General features: G+C 43.5%; 1 pseudogene; it reads left to right on the forward strand.

Moving 5' to 3' along the window:
• Positions 1-6,190: 6,190 nt before the first annotated feature.
• On the forward strand, positions 6,191-7,186 carry LOC119339214 (annotated as a pseudogene).
• The last annotated feature ends 1,360 nt before the right edge of the window (positions 7,187-8,546 follow it).

Consider the following 8,546-nt stretch of genomic DNA (forward strand, 5'->3'; position numbering starts at 1 on the left):
TGATGTGTTGCCTTTTACCGTTGCACATGATAATTTTGATAGATATAATATGCATGTGCTTGCTGATCCTACTTGCAATTATTATGAGAGAGGAATTATATCTCCACCTCTCTATGTTTTCAATATGATAAAATTGCAAGAAACTGCTTATACTATGCATTGGCCTTTACTATGTGTGCATGAATTGTTCTTTTATGACATGCCGATGCATAGGAAGAGAGTTAGACTTCATCATTTCTTGATATATGTTACTTTGTGCTCACTACTAAATTACAAATCATTGTTCATTAAAATTGGCTTTGATATACCTTGGGATCCGGGTGGATTCATTACTTGAGCAGTATATGCCTAGCTTAATGGCTTTAAAGAAAATGCTGCCAGGGAGACAACCCGGAAGTTTTAGAGAGTCATTTATTTCTGTTGAGTGCTTTCATATAGTTTAAAAAACAAAAAAATAAATAGGGGAACCGAAAACTTTTCAAAATGGAAAGTGAAAGTGAGAAAGACAAGCATTGTTGAAGTGGGAGCTAGCCTTGAACTTTGTTCATGCTCACGGAAACTTTGTGAATCTTGATTAGAGAAACTTTTCAACAAAAATAATTATCCCCTTGTACAATTCCATTGTATTTTAAAAATAATGTGCTGAGGTTTGCCTTTAGGATGTTTACAATGCTTGTTGGTTTGTACGGTGCAGGACAGAAACTTTGGCTGTAGTGCACGATTTTACATTTTTAACTGGACGTCAAATGGTTCTGATTCTTTTTTCAATGTATTTCTATACAACTTTTTTATTGTTCCTAATTTTAGTAGAATTTTTGGGGTACCATAAGTATGGTGAATGTTCAGATTGCTACAGACTGTTCTGTTTTTTACAGATTCTGTTTTTGATGCATAGTTTGCTTGTTTTGATGAATCTATCAATTTATATTAGTGGATTAAGCCATGGAAAAGTTATATTACAGTAGACACAATGCAAAAACAAAATATGAATTGGTTTACAACAGTACTTAGAGTAGTGATTTGCTTTATTATACTAATGGATCTTACCAAGTTTTCTGTTGAAGTTTTGTGTGGATGAAGTGTCTAATCGAGGAGATCTCGATATGAGGAAAAGGAAGAGAGGCAAGAGCTCAAGCTTGGGGATGCCCAAGGCACCCCAAGTAAATATTCAAGGAGACTCAAGCGTCTAAGATTGGGGATGCCCCGGAAGGCATCCCCTCTTTCTTCAACAAATATCGGTATGTTTTCGTATTCGTTTCGTTCATGCGATATGTGCAAGTCTTGGAGCGTCTTTTGCATTTAGTTTTAATTTTTATTTTATGCACCATGCTGGTATGAGATAGTCCTTGGTTGATTTATAGAATGCTCATTTCACTTCACTTAAATATTTTGAGTATGTCTTTATAGAATGCTTCATGTGCTTCACTTATATCATTTGAAGTCTGGATTGCATGTTTCTCTTCACATAGAAAACCGCCATTTGTAGAATGCTCTTTTGCTTCACTTATACTTGTTAGAAAATGGGTATATCTTTTGTAGAAAGAATTAAACTCTTTTGCTTCACTTATATCTATTTAGAGAGATGACAAGAATTGGTCAATCACATGGTTAGTCATAAAATCCTACATAAACTTGTGGATCACTGAATATGACATGTTTGATTCCTTGCAATAGTTTTGCGATATAGAGGTGATAATATGTGGGAGGTACTAGTAGATGGTTGTGTTTAGTAAGGATGTTGGTGTTAAGGTTTGTGATTCCCGAAGCATGCATGTATGGTCTATTAACTATGTAACCAAATTGGCTCGCATTGTATTTTGATTGTTTATCTTTGCGTGAAGGTCGAGGGCGCGTGATGGTTAACTCCTACCAACCTCCCCCCTAGGAGCATGCGCGTAGTACTTTGTTTCAAAGGCTAATAATTTTTTTCAATAAGTATGTGAGTTCTTTATGACTAATGTTGAGTCCATGGATTATACGCACTTTTGCCTTTCCATCATTGCTAGCCTCTTCGGTACCGTGCATTGCCCTTTCTCACCTCGAGAGTTGGTGCAAACTTTGACGGTGCATCCAAGCCCCATGATATGATACTCTCTATCACACATAAGCCTCCTTATATCTTCCTCAAAACAGCCACCATACCTACCTATCATGGCATTTCCATAGCCATTCCGAGATATATTGCCATGCAACTTCCATCATCATCATATTCATGACTTGAGCATTCATTTTCATATTGCTTTGCATGATCGTAAGATAGCTAGCATGATGTTTTCACGGCTTGTCCGTTTTTTATGTCATTTCTACGCTAGATCATTGCACATCCCGGTACACACCGGAAGCATTCATATAGAATCATATCTTTGTTCTAGTATCGAGTTGTAGTATTGAGTTGTAAGTAAATAAAAGTGTGATGGTCATCATTATAGAGCATTGCCCCATGAAAAAAAGGAAAAAAAAAGGAAAAAAAAGGGAAAGGCCAAAGAAGCCTAAATAAAAAAGGGGACCAAAGAAGCCCACCCAAAAAAAGAAAAAAGAAGAAGAAAAGAAAAGGGGCAATGTTACTATCCTTTACCACACTTGTGCTTCAGAGTAGCACCATGTTCTTCATATAGAGAGTCTAATATATTATCACTTTCATATACTAGTGGCAATTTTCATTATAGAACTTGGCTTGTATATTCCAACGATGGGCTTCCTCAAATGCCCTAGGTCTTCATGAGCAAGCAAGTTGGATGCACACCCACTTAGCTTTTAGTTTGAGCTTTCATACACTTATAGCTCTAGTGCATCCATTGCATGGCAATCCCTACTCCTCGCATTGACATCAATTGATGGGCATCTCCATAGCATGTTGATTAGCCGCGTCGATGTGAGACTTTCTCCCTTTTTGTCTTCTCCACATAACCTCCACCATCATATTCTATTCCACCCATAGTGCTATATCCATGGCTCACGCTCATGTATTGCGTGAAGGTTGAAAAAGTTTGAGAATACTAAAGTATGAAACAATTGCTTGGCTGACACCGGAATAGGCATGAGGGGTACCTTGTGTTAAGAAAAGGGAGCATAAAAGACTATATGATTTTGTAGGGATAACATTCTGGAAGCATTAATATTTTGAAAAACATGATTGTTTGTTGGGATGCCCTAAGTATTATTGTTTTCATGTCAAATGATAGACTATTGCTTTGAATCACTCGTGTCTTAATATTCATGCCATGATTAGATATATGATCAAGATTGTGCTAGGTAGCATTCCACATCAAAAATTATCTTTTTATCATTTACCTACTTGAGGACGAGCAGGAATTAAGCTTGGGGATGCTGATACGTCTCCGTCGTATCTATAATTTTTGATTGTTCCATGCCAATATTATTCAACTTTCATATACTTTTGGTGACCTTTTATACTATTTTTGGGACTAATTAACATATTGATCCAGTTCCTGCTTGTTGCATGTTTTATGTTTCGCAGAAACCCAATATCAAACGGAATCCAAATGGGATAAAAACGGACGGAGAATTATTTTGGAATATTTGGGATTTTCCGGAGGAAGAATCAACGTGAAACAATGTCCGAGGTGGCCACAAGACAGGGGGGCGCCCTCCCCTGGGCGCGCCTGGCACTCTCGTGGGCCACCCGTAAGGCGGTTGGCAGTCTTCTTTTCCGCAAGAAAGCTAATTTTATGAGAAAAATCTAGGCGAAAGATTCACCCCAATCGGAGTTACGGATCTCCGGATATAAAAGAAACGGTGAAGGGGAAGGATTTGAGAACGCAAAAAGAGAGAGAGACAGAGAGATAGATCCAATCTCGGATGGGCTCTCGCCCTTCCCAAGCCATGGGAGCCAAGGACCAGAGGGGAAACCCTTCTCCTATCTAGGGAGAAGGTCAAGGAAGAAGAAGAAGAAGAAGGGGGGCTCTCTCCCCCTTGCTTCCGATGGCGCCGGAACGCCGCCGGGGGCCATCGTCATCACCGCGATCTTCACCAACACCTCCGCCATCTTCACCAACATCTCCATCACCTTCCCCCGTTTATATTCAGCAGTCCACTCTCCCGCAACCCGCTGTACCCTCTACTTGAACATGGTGCTTTATGCTTCATATTATTATCCAATGATGTGTTGCCATCCTATGATGTCTGAGTAGATTTTCATTGTCCTATCGGTGATTGATGAATTTCTATGATTGGTTTGAGTTGCATGTTTTATTATTGGTGTTGTCCTATTGCGCCCTCCGTGTCGCGCAAGCATGAGGGATTCCCGCTGTAGGGTTTGTAATATGTTTATGATTTGCTTATGGTGGGTGGCATGAGTGACAGAAGCACAGGCCCGAGTAAGTCGGTTGTTTGCGTATGTGATAAATTAGGGGACTTGATACTTTAATGCTATGGTTGGGTTTTACCTTAATGATCTTTAGTAGTTGCGGATGCTTGCTAGAGTTCCAATCATAAGTGCATATGATCCAAGTAGAGAAAGTATGTTAGCTTATGCCTCTCCCTCAAATAGAATTGCAATAGTGATTACCGGTCTGGTAACGTAGTCAATTGCTTAGGGACAATTTCACAACTCCTACCACCACTTTTCCACACTCGCTATATTTACTTTATTGCTTCTTTATCTAAACAGCCCCTAGCTTTTATTTACGTGTTCTTTATTATCTTGCAAACCTATCCAACAACATGTACAAAGTACTTCTAGTTTCATACTTGTTCTAGGTAAAGCGAACAGTAAGCGTGCGTAGGGTTGTATCAGTGGCAGATAGGACTTGAGAGAATATTTGTTCTACCTTTAGCTCCTCGTTGGGTTCGACACTCTTACTTATCGAAAGAGGCTACATTGATCCCATATACTTACGGTTTATCAGGGGTCAAGAAAAAAACCCTGCCCAATGGGGTCCCAAGAAGCGGCGATTCTGTGGACGGCGCCGGCACCGAGCCCAGGACCACGAGGTCCGGAATCGGCGGGGGAGCAGGCACGGTCGGCACCGCATTGGCCGGCGCTCGTGGTGGCCGACAGCAGATGGGGGACGGTGCTCGCAGCGCGGATGCAAGGTCCATGCCCGAGTTCTGGAGCCCGGCCAGCCAGCGCTCCTGGATGCTGGCGATGCGCTGGTCGACGGGGGTCAGAGGACGGCGCGGCGGTGGGTGAGGTGGAGCCATCGGAGGAGAGGAGAGGAAGGGGCGGTGGGAACAGGGTGTGCGGGGTGGTGACAGGAAAGTGGGGGGGAGTTACGAGACGTCTCCTCTATCTCCTGCGCTGCCCGAGGCGTGCAACCGGCTCACACGCGTGGCCGCGCCGAGCTAGGCTCGCGAGAAACTACCGATTCGGCAGTTTCCACGGGGCCAGGCCCAGGCCTGTTTAAGTTCCGTGCGGGCCGCAAAACGCATGCAGCCCAGGCAACCAAACAGGCCACGCACATCCCACGCGAGGCTGGTTGGGCTGCATGCGGGCAACCAAACGCGCCCATATTGGATTTTACTCCATATTCTGTTGATGGTAGTGAACCGATTATGCTATTTGTTATTTTAATGGAGGAAACTAGCGCCACCTCACCCTCGCCAGTCTTGCATGCCCATTGCCTAACCAATATGCATAGTGTACCACTCATCTTAGGTGAATTATTGGCACCAAGAGTGTTAGTCTCTCCGCTTCTTCATAACAATCTGTGTGCTTTTTCTCAAAGAAAAAAACAATCTGTGTGCTTAATTTTTTTTATTTTGGTTTTGCCGAATCGGTCAATAGCCTAGCCTTGTAAAGGCAAAATTAAGTGATGTTAACTAGTTTTTGGAGATTAATTCAAATATGTTTTTTTTCATGACAAACTGTGTATGTGTGTGTTTGGCCATATACATTATAGCTAGCATAGAACTGGTTTTTTAAATTTAAGTTGATAAAAGCGCAGGAAAAGGTTCCTTCAGGCCAAGAAAAAATAATTAAAAGCATATTTTTTAGTCAAGTTTTACATATTATATTTTTTAGACAAGTCTTACATATTATAGACCCCTATTTTTAGGGTTTGGACCCCATTTTCTTGCCTGTCGGCCTGGTGGTGCTGTCTGGTCATGTTGGGCCGTGAAAGCCAATAGTCAGTCACTGCCCAGTGCCCACCCTTTTCATCTAAACGAAACCCTCGTGTTCTCAAAGACGAAACCCTCATTCCTCCTGTGTCTGCGTGCGCCGCGCGCCATGGCCTCGCCGCCGGCGAAGAAGAAACCCCCAACCACCATAAGCGACCTCGACCAAGACACCCTGCGCGAGATTCTTCTCCGCCTTCTCTCTGTCCCGAGCCTCGTCCGCGCCGCCCTCAGCTGCCGTGCCTTCCTCGACGCCGTCCGTTCATCCTCAGCTTTCCGCCGCCGCTTCCGCGCGCTCCACCCTCCCCCAATCCTAGGTCTCTTCCTCAGCATAGAACACGCCGTCAGCCCTGCCTTCGTGCCTCTCCGCCGTCTTCCCGACCCAGACCTCGCCGCAGCCGTCCGCGGCGCCGATTTCTTCCTCACCCGCCTCCCAGTCCCCGAAGACGACAAGGAAGATTGTGTCTCCGTTCCTGTCCCCGTCCCTGTCCCGGAAGATAACGGGGTTGCCGTCTCCGTTCGCGTACGTGAAGACGACGACGAGGATGCCGTCTCCGTCCCCGAAGGCGACGACGAGGATGCTCCATCCCCGAAGGCGAGGACGAGGAGGATGCCGTCTTCCAGTGGTCAATCTGCGACTGCCGCGGCGGATTCGTTCTTCTTGGCAACTGAAGCACCGAGCAGATGGCCGCCTACAACCCGCTCACGCGGACCATGGACATCTTTCCCCTGCCGCCCCGCCAGAGCCGTGAGGACTTGTATGTTGAATTCCACATCCTCACCCCCAGAACAAAACTACCGGTCGTTCCGCGTCGTGTGCGTCCGGCACAGCAAATGTGGGGCGCGCGCCATCGTCTTCTCATCGGACACCAGAAAGTGGCAGATCTTCCCATGGACAGAAATGAACGGGCTCTGGCCCCAACAAGGTACAGTGGTGAATGGCTGCATCTATTGGACCATTGGAGCGCCGGCAGATGCCCGTGTGCTTAACACCGCCACGATGCAATTCTTTCGGATGGATATGCCGCCTCGCAGGAGAGTTAATGAAACATTGACGGCTGGCGAGACCAAGGATGGAAGGCTCTGTGTGGTCTTCGCGCACGCCTAATGTAGCACTGAGGCCCGAGTCCGCACTAGTTATTTGGATATGGAGAGCAGAAGCTGGTGATGGTGTCGAGAGATGGATGCTGGACAAGTCGCTCCCGTTGCAGGAGGTAGCTCATATTGTTTGGTGTGAGTGCGACGCGGAAAATGTTAAAGTACAACTGAGTGTTGATGCAATTATCGATGCCTTCGTGTACTTTGCTGCTTATTGTGGTGCACCGCAGCATCATCATCATTCGACGCGGAAACAGCGACGCTGAAAAAGCTTGACCGTGTCCTTTATGATGCTTCCTATCCCTACATCATGCCGTGGCCTCGTTCGTTGGTACACAGCAAGGTGATCCCTCGACTCAGGGTTGCTTGATTACTAAGCTTTATCTTTAAGTTATGAACTGTTCTCTTGCTTTGGTAATTCGATTTACCCATCTTTAAAAAGAATAAAGATAGTGAGGTGCTGTTGAGAATTGCGAATCATTTGCACACCTTTGAGCATATAACAATCATACTCCAACTCACTGGATATTGGAGATGCCTATAATATATTTTCAAATTCTCTTCAAGAAACAAAAGGAGTAATCTACCAATGGTAATTCGATCTAGCTCAAATAATAGCTAGAGATGTCTCATGAGAATGTAAGAATTTCTGTATATCCAAACTAGTATTTAATAACTTCATCCCTCCTTATGTCTTCCGTGATCATTATCGCCAGTTTCAGAACTGCAAGAGAAGACTATTTTGAAGGTTAATCATGGTGGATCAACCATTCTGTAATAGTTATTATTAATTGACCATGTTGTAGTTGCAAAGCCAAATAAGATGTTCTTTATGTTTGTACTGTTCTTGATTGCATTGTTTAATAAACAGATACAGAAATCAGGAAAGATGGTTAGATTTTTGTCCTCAGCACGTTAGAACTTACGATGTCATTTCTTGTCATTTCTTCTTTTTAGATAAAAAACTTCCATGTACATTTCATTTTTTGAGGCTGAGAACAGTTCTTAAATGGATTTCGAGCTATATTGCCTAGATTTTACTTAGTTATAGCTGATAGTATTATCTCTGTCATATGGAAGTTAAATCACTACTCTGTCCCTCGTACCATCTTCAACGACTTTACTTAATTCAGTCTTCTGCAAATCAAGATGTAGCTACCCTCCTGCACAACAATTTTTAGCATAACTTATCTTTTATGGCCCTACTATATATGTTGACATGATAATGCATACGTGGACTAGAGCAAAGGCTTAATGTTTGTGGCGTTTATTGTCTTCAAGTTAAGTATTTTGTGGCGATCAATAGGATTTCTGCATTGTCAAATGGGAACTAGCTTATGTTCTGGTGTTTATTATCTTCAAGTAAATAT

The sequence above is a fragment of the Triticum dicoccoides genome, chromosome 7B, assembly GCF_002162155.2.
Source record: "Triticum dicoccoides isolate Atlit2015 ecotype Zavitan chromosome 7B, WEW_v2.0, whole genome shotgun sequence".
NCBI lineage: Eukaryota > Viridiplantae > Streptophyta > Magnoliopsida > Poales > Poaceae > Triticum > Triticum dicoccoides.